Source organism: Narcine bancroftii, chromosome 14, assembly GCF_036971445.1.
Source record: "Narcine bancroftii isolate sNarBan1 chromosome 14, sNarBan1.hap1, whole genome shotgun sequence".
Lineage (NCBI taxonomy): Eukaryota > Metazoa > Chordata > Chondrichthyes > Torpediniformes > Narcinidae > Narcine > Narcine bancroftii.
The window spans coordinates 3627395-3638473 of record NC_091482.1 but is presented as its reverse complement, the minus strand read 5'-3'; positions in this window follow the sequence as shown (position 1 = coordinate 3638473).

Sequence of the window (11079 nt, the reverse complement as noted above, 5' to 3'; positions counted from 1 at the left end):
ATAATATTTCTGTTTTGTCTTCATTATATTCTTCTCCACCTTATATGTTTGTAGTGTTTCATATTTTATTTTTTTATCTGCCAAATCTCTTCTTTTAGTTGTATCGTCCTTCATTGCTAATTCTTTTTCTATTATTTATTATTTCCCTTTCCAACTGCTCTGTTTCCTGATTATAGTCCTTCTTCATCTTGGTTACATAATTTATTATTTGCCCTCTAATGAACGCTTTCATTGCGTCCCATAGTATAAACTTATCTTTCACTGATTCCGTGTTTATTTCAAAATACATTTAAATTTGTCTTTCAATGAATTCTCTAAAATCCTGCCTTTTGAGTAACATGGAGTTTAATCTCCATCTCTACATTCTTGGAGGGATGTCCTCTAACTTTATTGTCAATATGAATGGTCCGATAATATTCTAGGTTTATATTCTGTTTTTCTTACTCTATTTTGCATACGAGCTGATAACAAAAATAGGTCTATTCTTGAGTATGTTTTATGTCTAGCTGAGTAATATGAATATTCCTTTTCCTTTGGGTGTTGTTTCCTCCATATATCCAAAAGTTGCATTTCTTCCATGGCTTTAATTATAAATTTGGTTACTTTGTTCTTTCTGTTAATTTTTTCCCCAGTTTTGTCCATATCTGAATCCAAATTCAGGTTGAAATCCCCTCCTATTAATATGTTCCCTTGCGTACCTGCTATCTTCAAAAAGATATCTTGCATAAACTTTTGATCTTCTTCGTTAGGTGAATATACATTGAGTAGATTCCAAAACTCTGAATATATCTGACATTTTATCATTACATATCTCCCTGCTGGATCTATTATTTCCTCTTCTATTTTAATTGGCACATTTTTACTAATTAATATAGCTACTCCTCTTGCTTTGGAATTATACGACGCTGCTGTTACGTGTCCTAGCCAATCTCTCTTTAATTTCTTGTGCTCCAATTCAGTTCAATGTGTTTCTTGCACAAATGCTATATCAATTTTTTCTTTTTTTCAGTAAATTTAGCTGTTTCTTCATTTTAATTTGGTTATGCATTCCATTAATATTTAAAGTCATATAGTTCAACGTAGCCAGTTTATACTTCGTTTATCTTCCCTTTCCGTTTCTCCATCATTACCTTTACTTCTTATCCATTTCTGTTTTCTTGTTTTGAACACTTTATAAGACAACATTCCTAAAACATCAAACATTTTCCTTATTCCCCTATTTAAAACTTCTTTACCCCCAATCTCCCCTTCCCCTCCTGAGTTGTCCTTTATCCCTTGTCGGACAACCACATCTCCCCTCTCCATTTGGATTTGCGAATTCACTCGCAAGCGTCAGCTGATTTTGCAGTGACCGTAACTCCTCCCCACCCAGCCCCCCCAGAAAAGATTTCACTTTTCATATGTAACAAAGGTCACTCTTTTAATTCCCTCCTTATTCCCTCTATTCCATTTCCTTCCCTTATTAATTCTTGTCTATACTCTATATTTTCCTCTATATACGGATACATTCATGTATGCACACTATATATATATATATATATATATATACACACATATACCTCTTTACCTACATACATATAAATCGTGGTCATTTTTACTCTTATTACATGTCTTCATCTCTCTGCTTGTTTTGTAGTTGTTCTGCAAATTTCCTTCCTTCTGGATCCGAGAATAGTTCTTTTCCATCAGATCGTTTTCGTTGTATTGAACACCTTCCTCTTCTTCAGGAGTTCAAAACTTATGTGTCTTTTTAGTTCGCAGTCTTTTGTACTCTCGTTACACGTCTGCATCTCTCAGTCTATTTTGTAATTGTTCTGCAAATTTTCGTGCTTCCTCTGGATCCGAGAATAGTCTGTTTTGCTGTCCTGGAATAAATATTTTCAATACCGCTGGATGCTTTAGTATAAATTTATACCCTTTCTTCCATAAAATCGCCTTTGCTGTATTGAACTCCTTTCTCTCCTTCGGGAGTTCAAAACTTATATCTGGATAAATAAATTTTTTTTGCCCTATGTACTCCAGTGGCTTGTTGTCCCCTCTTACTTTCTCCATTGTTTTCTCCAGTACCTTTTCTCTTGAAGTATATCTTAGGAATTTTACTAAAATGGATCTTGGATTTTGTTGTGGTTTAAAGGCTAATGCTCTATGTGCCCTTTCTATTTCCATTTCTTGCTGTAGTTCTGGACATCCTAAGATCCTGGGGATCCAATCTTTTAGAAACTCTCTCATATTCTTGCCTTCTTCATCTTCCTTAAGGCCCACTATCTTTATATTATTTCTTCTGTTATAATTTTCCATTATATCTTTTTTCTGAGCTAACAGCTCTTGTGTCTTTTTAACTTTTTTATTAGATTCCTCTAATTTCTTTTTTAAGTCCTCTACCTCCATTTCTACTGCTGCTTCTCGTTCTTCCACCTTGTCCATTCTTTTTCCCATTTCTGATAAGGTCATATCTATTTTATTCACTTTCTCTTCTGTATTGTTTATTCTTCTTCTTAAATCATTAAATTCTTGTGCTGCCATTCTTTAAATGACTCCATGTATTCTTTAATGAGAGAAAGAATATCCTTTGTCTTGCCTCTCCCTTCTTCTTCCATTTCACTGTACTCTTCCTCTGGGTTGGCCATCTGTTGTTTCTTTGTTTTCTTTTTCTTCTCTTCTTTCTTGTTTTCATTGTCTTCTATGTTCTCCTCTTGCTGCTGCTGTTCTGTAGCTGTCATTGCCGGCTGTGGAGATCGACTCCCCAGCTGGTCGCCCCTCCCGTCGGTGTGTTTTTTTGCATTCGCATGCGCGGTTGTGCACTTTTACTCGGCTCAGTGTAAGGTAAAACATCATGAGATGGGAATGTGTAAGGAGTTACCCTGTGCAGGGCTGTAACAAGATGTGAATGCATCCTTGTACTTACAAGATAAGAGAGACATTGATGGATTGAGAGGCAGGAAGCTAGCAGGGACAGGATAGCAACAGTTTTAGTCATTGGACAAGTAATGATATGATGATGTTCTAAGCACGTATCCAAGGGTATAAAAAATCACCATTTTGCTGATAACGGCAGAATGCATTCTCCGACTAACATTGTTAGTCGCAAGTGTTACAATCCGGTAATAAAGAACAAAGAACCCTGATTTCGACTCAGTCTGGTGTTTGTCTCACTCATTCATGAACAAAGCAGACCTAACATCAGCTAGCCATTTTTGTAGTCCACTTTCTACCGACCTGAGGGAGCGGGTTTCTCTCTCCACCGCGGGCATCTTCGAACAGGTAAGGCCGTCTCCTTCTTCTTCCGTTGTCTTCTCTTCCTCTCTTCTTACCGTTGGTTTCGATTTTTCTTTTTTCGTCGCCATCTTCTTTCCACCTTTATATACACATTACTATAATTTTTATTTTTGTGCCTTTGTGCTTTCCTTTATTTTTTTCAACTTTTCTGCAGAGGGCTGGAGTTAACCGTCCGGCCAGTACTCCGTCACGTGACTTCCCACCCCCTTCCCTCTCCATTCACAGCCACCCCCTTCCCTCTCCATTCACAGCCACCACCCTTCCCTCTCCATTCACAGCCACCACCCTTCCCTCTCCATTCACAGCCACCACCCTTCCCTCTCCATTCACAGCCACCACCCTTCCCTCTCCATTCACAGCCACCACCCTTCCCTCTCCATTCACAGCCACCCCCTTCCCTCTCCATTCACAGCCACCCCCTTCCCTCTCCATTCACAGAGCCACCCCCTTCCCTCTCCACTCACAGAGCCACCCCCTTCCCTCTCCACTCACAGAGCCACCCCCTTCCCTCTCCACTCACAGAGCCACCCCCTTCCCTCTCCACTCACAGAGCCACCCCCTTCCCTCTCCACTCACAGAGCCACCCCCTTCCCTCTCCACTCACAGAGCCACCCCCTTCCCTCTCCACTCACAGAGCCACCCCCTTCCCTCTCCACTCACAGAGCCACCCCCTTCCCTCTCCACTCACAGAGCCACCCCCTTCCCTCTCCACTCACAGAGCCACCCCCTTCCCTCTCCACTCACAGAGCCACCCCCTTCCCTCTCCACTCACAGAGCCACCCCCTTCCCTCTCCACTCACAGAGCCACCCCCTTCCCTCTCCACTCACAGAGCCACCCCCTTCCCTCTCCACTCACAGAGCCACCCCCTTCCCTCTCCACTCACAGAGCCACCCCCTTCCCTCTCCACTCACAGAGCCACCCCCTTCCCTCTCCACTCACAGAGCCACCCCCTTCCCTCTCCACTCACAGAGCCACCCCCTTCCCTCTCCACTCACAGAGCCACCCCCTTCCCTCTCCACTCACAGAGCCACCCCCTTCCCTCTCCACTCACAGAGCCACCCCCTTCCCTCTCCACTCACAGAGCCACCCCCTTCCCTCTCCACTCACAGAGCCACCCCCTTCCCTCTCCACTCACAGAGCCACCCCCTTCCCTCTCCACTCACAGAGCCACCCCCTTCCCTCTCCACTCACAGAGCCACCCCCTTCCCTCTCCACTCACAGAGCCACCCCCTTCCCTCTCCACTCACAGAGCCACCCCCTTCCCTCTCCACTCACAGAGCCACCCCCTTCCCTCTCCACTCACAGAGCCACCCCCTTCCCTCTCCACTCACAGAGCCACCCCCTTCCCTCTCCACTCACAGAGCCACCCCCTTCCCTCTCCACTCACAGAGCCACCCCCTTCCCTCTCCACTCACAGAGCCACCCCCTTCCCTCTCCACTCACAGAGCCACCCCCTTCCCTCTCCACTCACAGAGCCACCCCCTTCCCTCTCCACTCACAGAGCCACCCCCTTCCCTCTCCACTCACAGAGCCACCCCCTTCCCTCTCCACTCACAGAGCCACCCCCTTCCCTCTCCACTCACAGAGCCACCCCCTTCCCTCTACACTCACAGAGCCACCCCCTTCCCTCTCCACTCACAGAGCCACCCCCTTCCCTCTCCACTCACAGAGCCACCCCCTTCCCTCTCCACTCACAGAGCCACCCCCTTCCCTCTCCACTCACAGAGCCACCCCCTTCCCTCTCCACTCACAGAGCCACCCCCTTCCCTCTCCACTCACAGAGCCACCCCCTTCCCTCTCCACTCACAGAGCCACCCCCTTCCCTCTCCACTCACAGAGCCACCCCCTTCCCTCTCCACTCACAGAGCCACCCCCTTCCCTCTCCACTCACAGAGCCACCCCCTTCCCTCTCCACTCACAGAGCCACCCCCTTCCCTCTCCACTCACAGAGCCACCCCCTTCCCTCTCCACTCACAGAGCCACCCCCTTCCCTCTCCACTCACAGAGCCACCCCCTTCCCTCTCCACTCACAGAGCCACCCCCTTCCCTCTCCACTCACAGAGCCACCCCCTTCCCTCTCCACTCACAGAGCCACCCCCTTCCCTCTCCACTCACAGAGCCACCCCCTTCCCTCTCCACTCACAGAGCCACCCCCTTCCCTCTCCACTCACAGAGCCACCCCCTTCCCTCTCCACTCACAGAGCCACCCCCTTCCCTCTCCACTCACAGAGCCACCCCTTCCCTCTCCACTCACACAGACCCCCCTTCCCTCTCCACTCACACAGACCCCCCTTCCCTCTCCACTCACACAGACCCCCCTTCCCTCTCCACTCACACAGACCCCCCTTCCCTCTCCACTCACACAGACCCCCCTTCCCTCTCCATTCACACAGACCCCCCTTCCCTCTCCATTCACACAGACCCCCCTTCCCTCTCCACGCGCACAGCCACCCCCTTCCCTCTCCACGCGCACAGCCACCCCCTTCCCTCTCCACGCGCACAGCCACCCCCTTCCCTCTCCACGCGCACAGCCACCCCCTTCCCTCTCCACGCGCACAGCCACCCCCTTCCCTCTCCACGCGCACAGCCACCCCCTTCCCTCTCCACGCGCACAGCCACCCCCTTCCCTCTCCACGCGCACAGCCACCCCCTTCCCTCTCCACGCGCACAGCCACCCCCTTCCCTCTCCACGCGCACAGCCACCCCCTTCCCTCTCCACGCGCACAGCCACCCCCTTCCCTCTCCACGCGCACAGCCACCCCCTTCCCTCTCCACGCGCACAGCCACCCCCTTCCCTCTCCACGCGCACAGCCACCCCCTTCCCTCTCCACGCGCACAGCCACCCCCTTCCCTCTCCACGCGCACAGCCACCCCCTTCCCTCTCCACGCGCACAGCCACCCCCTTCCCTCTCCACGCGCACAGCCACCCCCTTCCCTCTCCACGCGCACAGCCACCCCCTTCCCTCTCCACGCGCACAGCCACCCCCTTCCCTCTCCACGCGCACAGCCACCCCCTTCCCTCTCCACGCGCACAGCCACCCCCTTCCCTCTCCACGCGCACAGCCACCCCCTTCCCTCTCTTCCTTTTTATATTTTTTATTTTTCGCACCATAAACCACCTTAACCATGATACATATTTTTTCCCTTACAAATATATACAGTGCCATTTTCTCCCTCTCCCTACCTCCCTCCTCCCATCCATTTAAAGTACAAAATCTTGGATACATTAAACCAGTCAAACAATGTTGTCATTCAATAAAAATAAACAAGAAATCCCACTGATTCAATTCTTTTTATTTCCTTCTCCTTTCGTTAATTTAGGTAGTGAATGTCCCCGGTAGGTTTTCTCTAATGTGTTTCATGTAAGGCTCCCATATTTGTTGAAATATTTCAATATTATTTCTTAAACTATATGTTATTTTTTCTAATGGAATACATTTATTCATTTCTATATACCATTGTTGTATTTTCAAATTATCTTCTGATTTGCAGGTTGACATAATACATTTTTTGCTACGGCTAGAGCTATCTTAACAAATCTTTTTTGTGCATCTTCCAAATCAATTCCAAATTCTTTGTGTTTTATGTTACTTAGGAGGAAGATCTCTGGATTCTTTGGTATATTGTTTTCTGTAATTTAATTTAATATTTGGTTGAGATCTTTCCAAAATTTTTCTACTTTCTCACATGTCCAGATTGCATGAATTGTTGTTCCCATTTCTTTTTTACGTCGAAAACGTCTATCAGATATTGTTGGGTCCCATTTATTTAACTTTTGAGGTGTAATGTATAGCCTGTGTATCCAGTTATATTGTATCATGCGTAACCTCGTATTTATTGTATTTCTCATCGTTCCAGAACATAACTTCTCCCATGTTTCCTTTTTGATCTTTATATTTAAATCTTGTTCCCATTTTTGTTTAGTTTTACCATTTGTTTCCTCATTCTCCTTTTCTTGCAGTTTAATATACATATTTGTTATAAATCTTTTGATTATCATTGTATCTGTAATCACATATTCAAAGTTACTTCCCTCTGGTAAACTCAGACGGCTTCCTAATTTGTCCTTCAAGTAGGATCTCAATTAGTAATATACCAGCACTGTATCTTGAGTTGTATTGTATTTATCTTTCATTTGTTCAAAGGATAATAATCTATTTCCTGAAAAACAATTTTCTATTCTTTTAATCCCTTTTTTCTCGCATTCTCTAAAGGAAAAGTTATCTATTGTAAAAGGGAGTAACTTGTTTTGCGTCAATCTTAGTTTTGGTCATTGATAATTTGTTTTATTTATTTCTACATGAATCTTCTTCCAAATATTGAGTAGATGATGCAATACTGGAGAACTTCTATGTTGTACCAATTTTTCATCCCATTTATATGATATGTGTTCAGGTATCTTTTCCCCTATTTTATCTAATTCTAGTCTGGTCCAATCTGGCTTTTCCCTTGTTTGATAAAAATCTGATAGGTATCTTAATTGTGCGGCTCTATAATAATTTTAAAAGTTGGGCAGTTGTAAGCCTCCTTGTTTATACCATTCTGTTAATTTATCTAGTGCTATCCTTGGTTTCCCCCCTTTCCATAAAAATTTCCTTATTATTTTCTTTAGCTCCTTGAAGAATTTCTGTCAGGTGTATTGGCAATGCCTGAAATAGGTATAATATCCTTGGGAAAATGTTCATTTTAATACAGTTTATCCTTCCTATTAGTGTTAGTGGTAAATCTTTCCAATGCTCTAAATCGTCCTGTAATTTTTTCATTAGTGGATAATAATTGAGTTTATATAGTTGGCCGAGATTTTTATTTATTTGTAAACCTTGGTAACTTATTGCTTGCATTTGCCATCTAAATGGTGATTCCTTCTTAAATTTTGAGAAATCCGCATTATTCATAGGCATTGCTTCACTTTTATTTACGTTGATCTTTTATTGATAGTTCTGGTTCTGTTAAGTATACTATAACCTCATCCGCGAATAAACTGATTTTATATTCCTTGTCTTTTATTTTTATCCCTCTTATTATTTTCTGTTCTCATCAATTCTGCTAATGGTTCTATAGCTAACGCGAACAATAAAGGTGATAGTGGGCATCCCTGCCGTGTTGACCTGCTTAAGTTAAATTGCTTTGATACATGACCATTTACTGTCACTTTCGCCAATGGTCCCTTATATAATGCTTTAATCCAATTAATATACTTCTCCGGTAAACTGAATTTTTGCAATACTTTGAACAAACAATTCATTTCTACTCTGTCAAAGGCCTTCTTTGCGTCTAAAGCAACTGCTACTGTTGGCGCTTTATTCCCTTCTACTGCATGAATTAAGTTAATAAATTTACAAATATTGTCTGTTGTGCGTCTTTTTTGGATAAATCCAGTTCGGTCTAGATTTACCTTTTTCGGTACATACTCCGCTAATCTGTTTGCTAATAGTTTAGCTATTATCTTATAATCTGTGTTATGTAAAGATATTGGTCTATATGATGCTGGTGCGAGTGGATCTTTCCCTTGCTTTAGTATTACTGTAATTATTGCTGTTTTACATGAATCTGGTAAGCTTTGTGTTTTATCAATCTGGTTGATTACTTCCAGGAGGGGAGGAATTAATAAATCTTCAAATGTTTTATAGAATTCTATTGGGAATCCATCCTCTCCTGGTGTCTTATTATTTGGTAATTTTTTTTATTATCTCTTGTATTTCTACTATTCCAAATGGTTCTGTTAATTTATTTTGTTCTTCTATTTGTAGTTTTGGTAGTTCAATTTAAGTTAGAAATTCATCTATTTTCCCTTCTTTCCCTTTGTTTTCAGTTTGATATAATTGTTCATAGAATTCTCTAAAGTTTTCCTTGATCTCCTTTGGATTATAAGTGATTTGTTTGTCTTTTTTCCTTGATGCCAATACCATTTTCTTAGCTTGTTCTGTCTTAAGCTGCCATGCTAGAATTTTGTGTGTTTTTTTCCCCTCGTTCATAATATTTCTGTTTTGTCTTCATTATATTCTTCTGCACCTTATATGTTTGTAGTGTTTCATATTTTATATTTTTATCTGCCAATTCTCTTTTAGTTGTATCTTCCTTCATTGCTAATTCTTTTTCTATATTTACTATTTCCCTTTCCAACTGCTCTATTTCCTGATTATAGTCCTTCTTCATCTTGGTTACATAACATATTATTTGCCCTCTAATAAACGCTTCCATTGCGTCCCATAGTATAAACTTATCTTTCACTGATTCCGTATTTATTTCAAAATAATTTTAATTTGTCTTTCAATTAATTCTCTAAAATCCTGCCTTTTGAGTAACATGGAGTTTAATCTCCATCTATACATTCTTGGAGGGATGTCCTCTAACTTTATTGTCAATATTAAGGGTGAATGGTCCGATAATATTCTAGCTTTATATTCTGTTTTTCTTACTCTATCTTGCATACGAGCTGATAACAAAAATAGGTCTATTCTTGAGTATCTTTTATGTCCAGCCGAGTAATATGAATATTCTTTTTCCTTTGGGTGTTGTTTCCTCCATATATCCAAAAGTTGCATTTCTTCCATGGCTTTAATTATAAATTTGGTTACTTTGTACTTTCTGTTAATTTTTTCCCCAGTTTTGTCCATATCTGAATCCAAATTCAGGTTGAAATCCCCTCCTATTAATATGTTCCCTTGCGTACCTGCTATCTTCAAAAAGATGTCTTGCATAAACTTTTGATCTTCTTCGTTAGGTGAATATACATTGAGTAGATTCCAAAACTCCGAATATATCTGACATTTTATCATTACATATCTCCCTGCTGGATCTATTATTTCCTCTTCTATATTAAATGGCACATTTTTACTAATTAATGTAGCTACTCCTCTTGCTTTTGAATTATACGACGCTGCTGTTACGTGTCCTAGCCAATCTCTCTTTAATTTCTTGTGCTCCAATTCAGTTCAATGTGTTTCTTGCACAAATGCTATATCAATTTTTTCTTTTTTCAGTAAATTTAGCAGTTTCTTCCTTTTAATTTGGCTATGCATTCCATTAATATTTAAAGTCATATAGTTCAACGTAGCCATTTTATACTTTGTTTATCTTCCCTTTCCGTTTCTCCATCGTTACCTTTCCTTCTTATCCATTTCTGTTTTCTTCTTTTGAACACTTTATAAGACAACATTCCTAAAACATCAAACATTTTCCTTATTCTCCTATTTAAAACTTCTTTACCCCCAATCTCGCCTTACCCTCCTGAGTTGTCCTTTATCCCTTGTCGGACAACCACATCTCCCCTCTCCATTTGGATTTGCGAATTCACTCGCAAACGTCAGCTGATTTTGCAGTGACCGTAACTCCTCCCCACCCAGCCCCCCCAGAAAAGATTTCAATTTTCATATGTAACAAAGGTTACTCTTTTAATTCCCTCCTTATTCCCTCTATTCCATTTCCCTCCCTTAATAATTCTTGTCTATACTCTATATATTTTCCTCTAAATACTGATACATTCATGTATGCACACTATAATATATATACATATATACCCCTTTACACACATACATATAGATCGTGGTCATTTTTATTCTTATTACATGTCTTCATCTCTCTGCTTGTTTTGTAGTTGTTCTGCAAATTTCCTTGCTTGCTCTGGTTCCGAGAATAGTCTGTTTTGTTGCCCTGGAATAATTATTTTAAGTCCCGCTGGGTACCTTGACATAAATTTATATCCTTTTTTCTATAAGGTCGTTTTCGCTGTATTGAACTCCTTCCTCTTCTTCAGGAGTTCAAAACTTATGTGTCTTTTTAGTTCGCTGTCTTTTGTACTC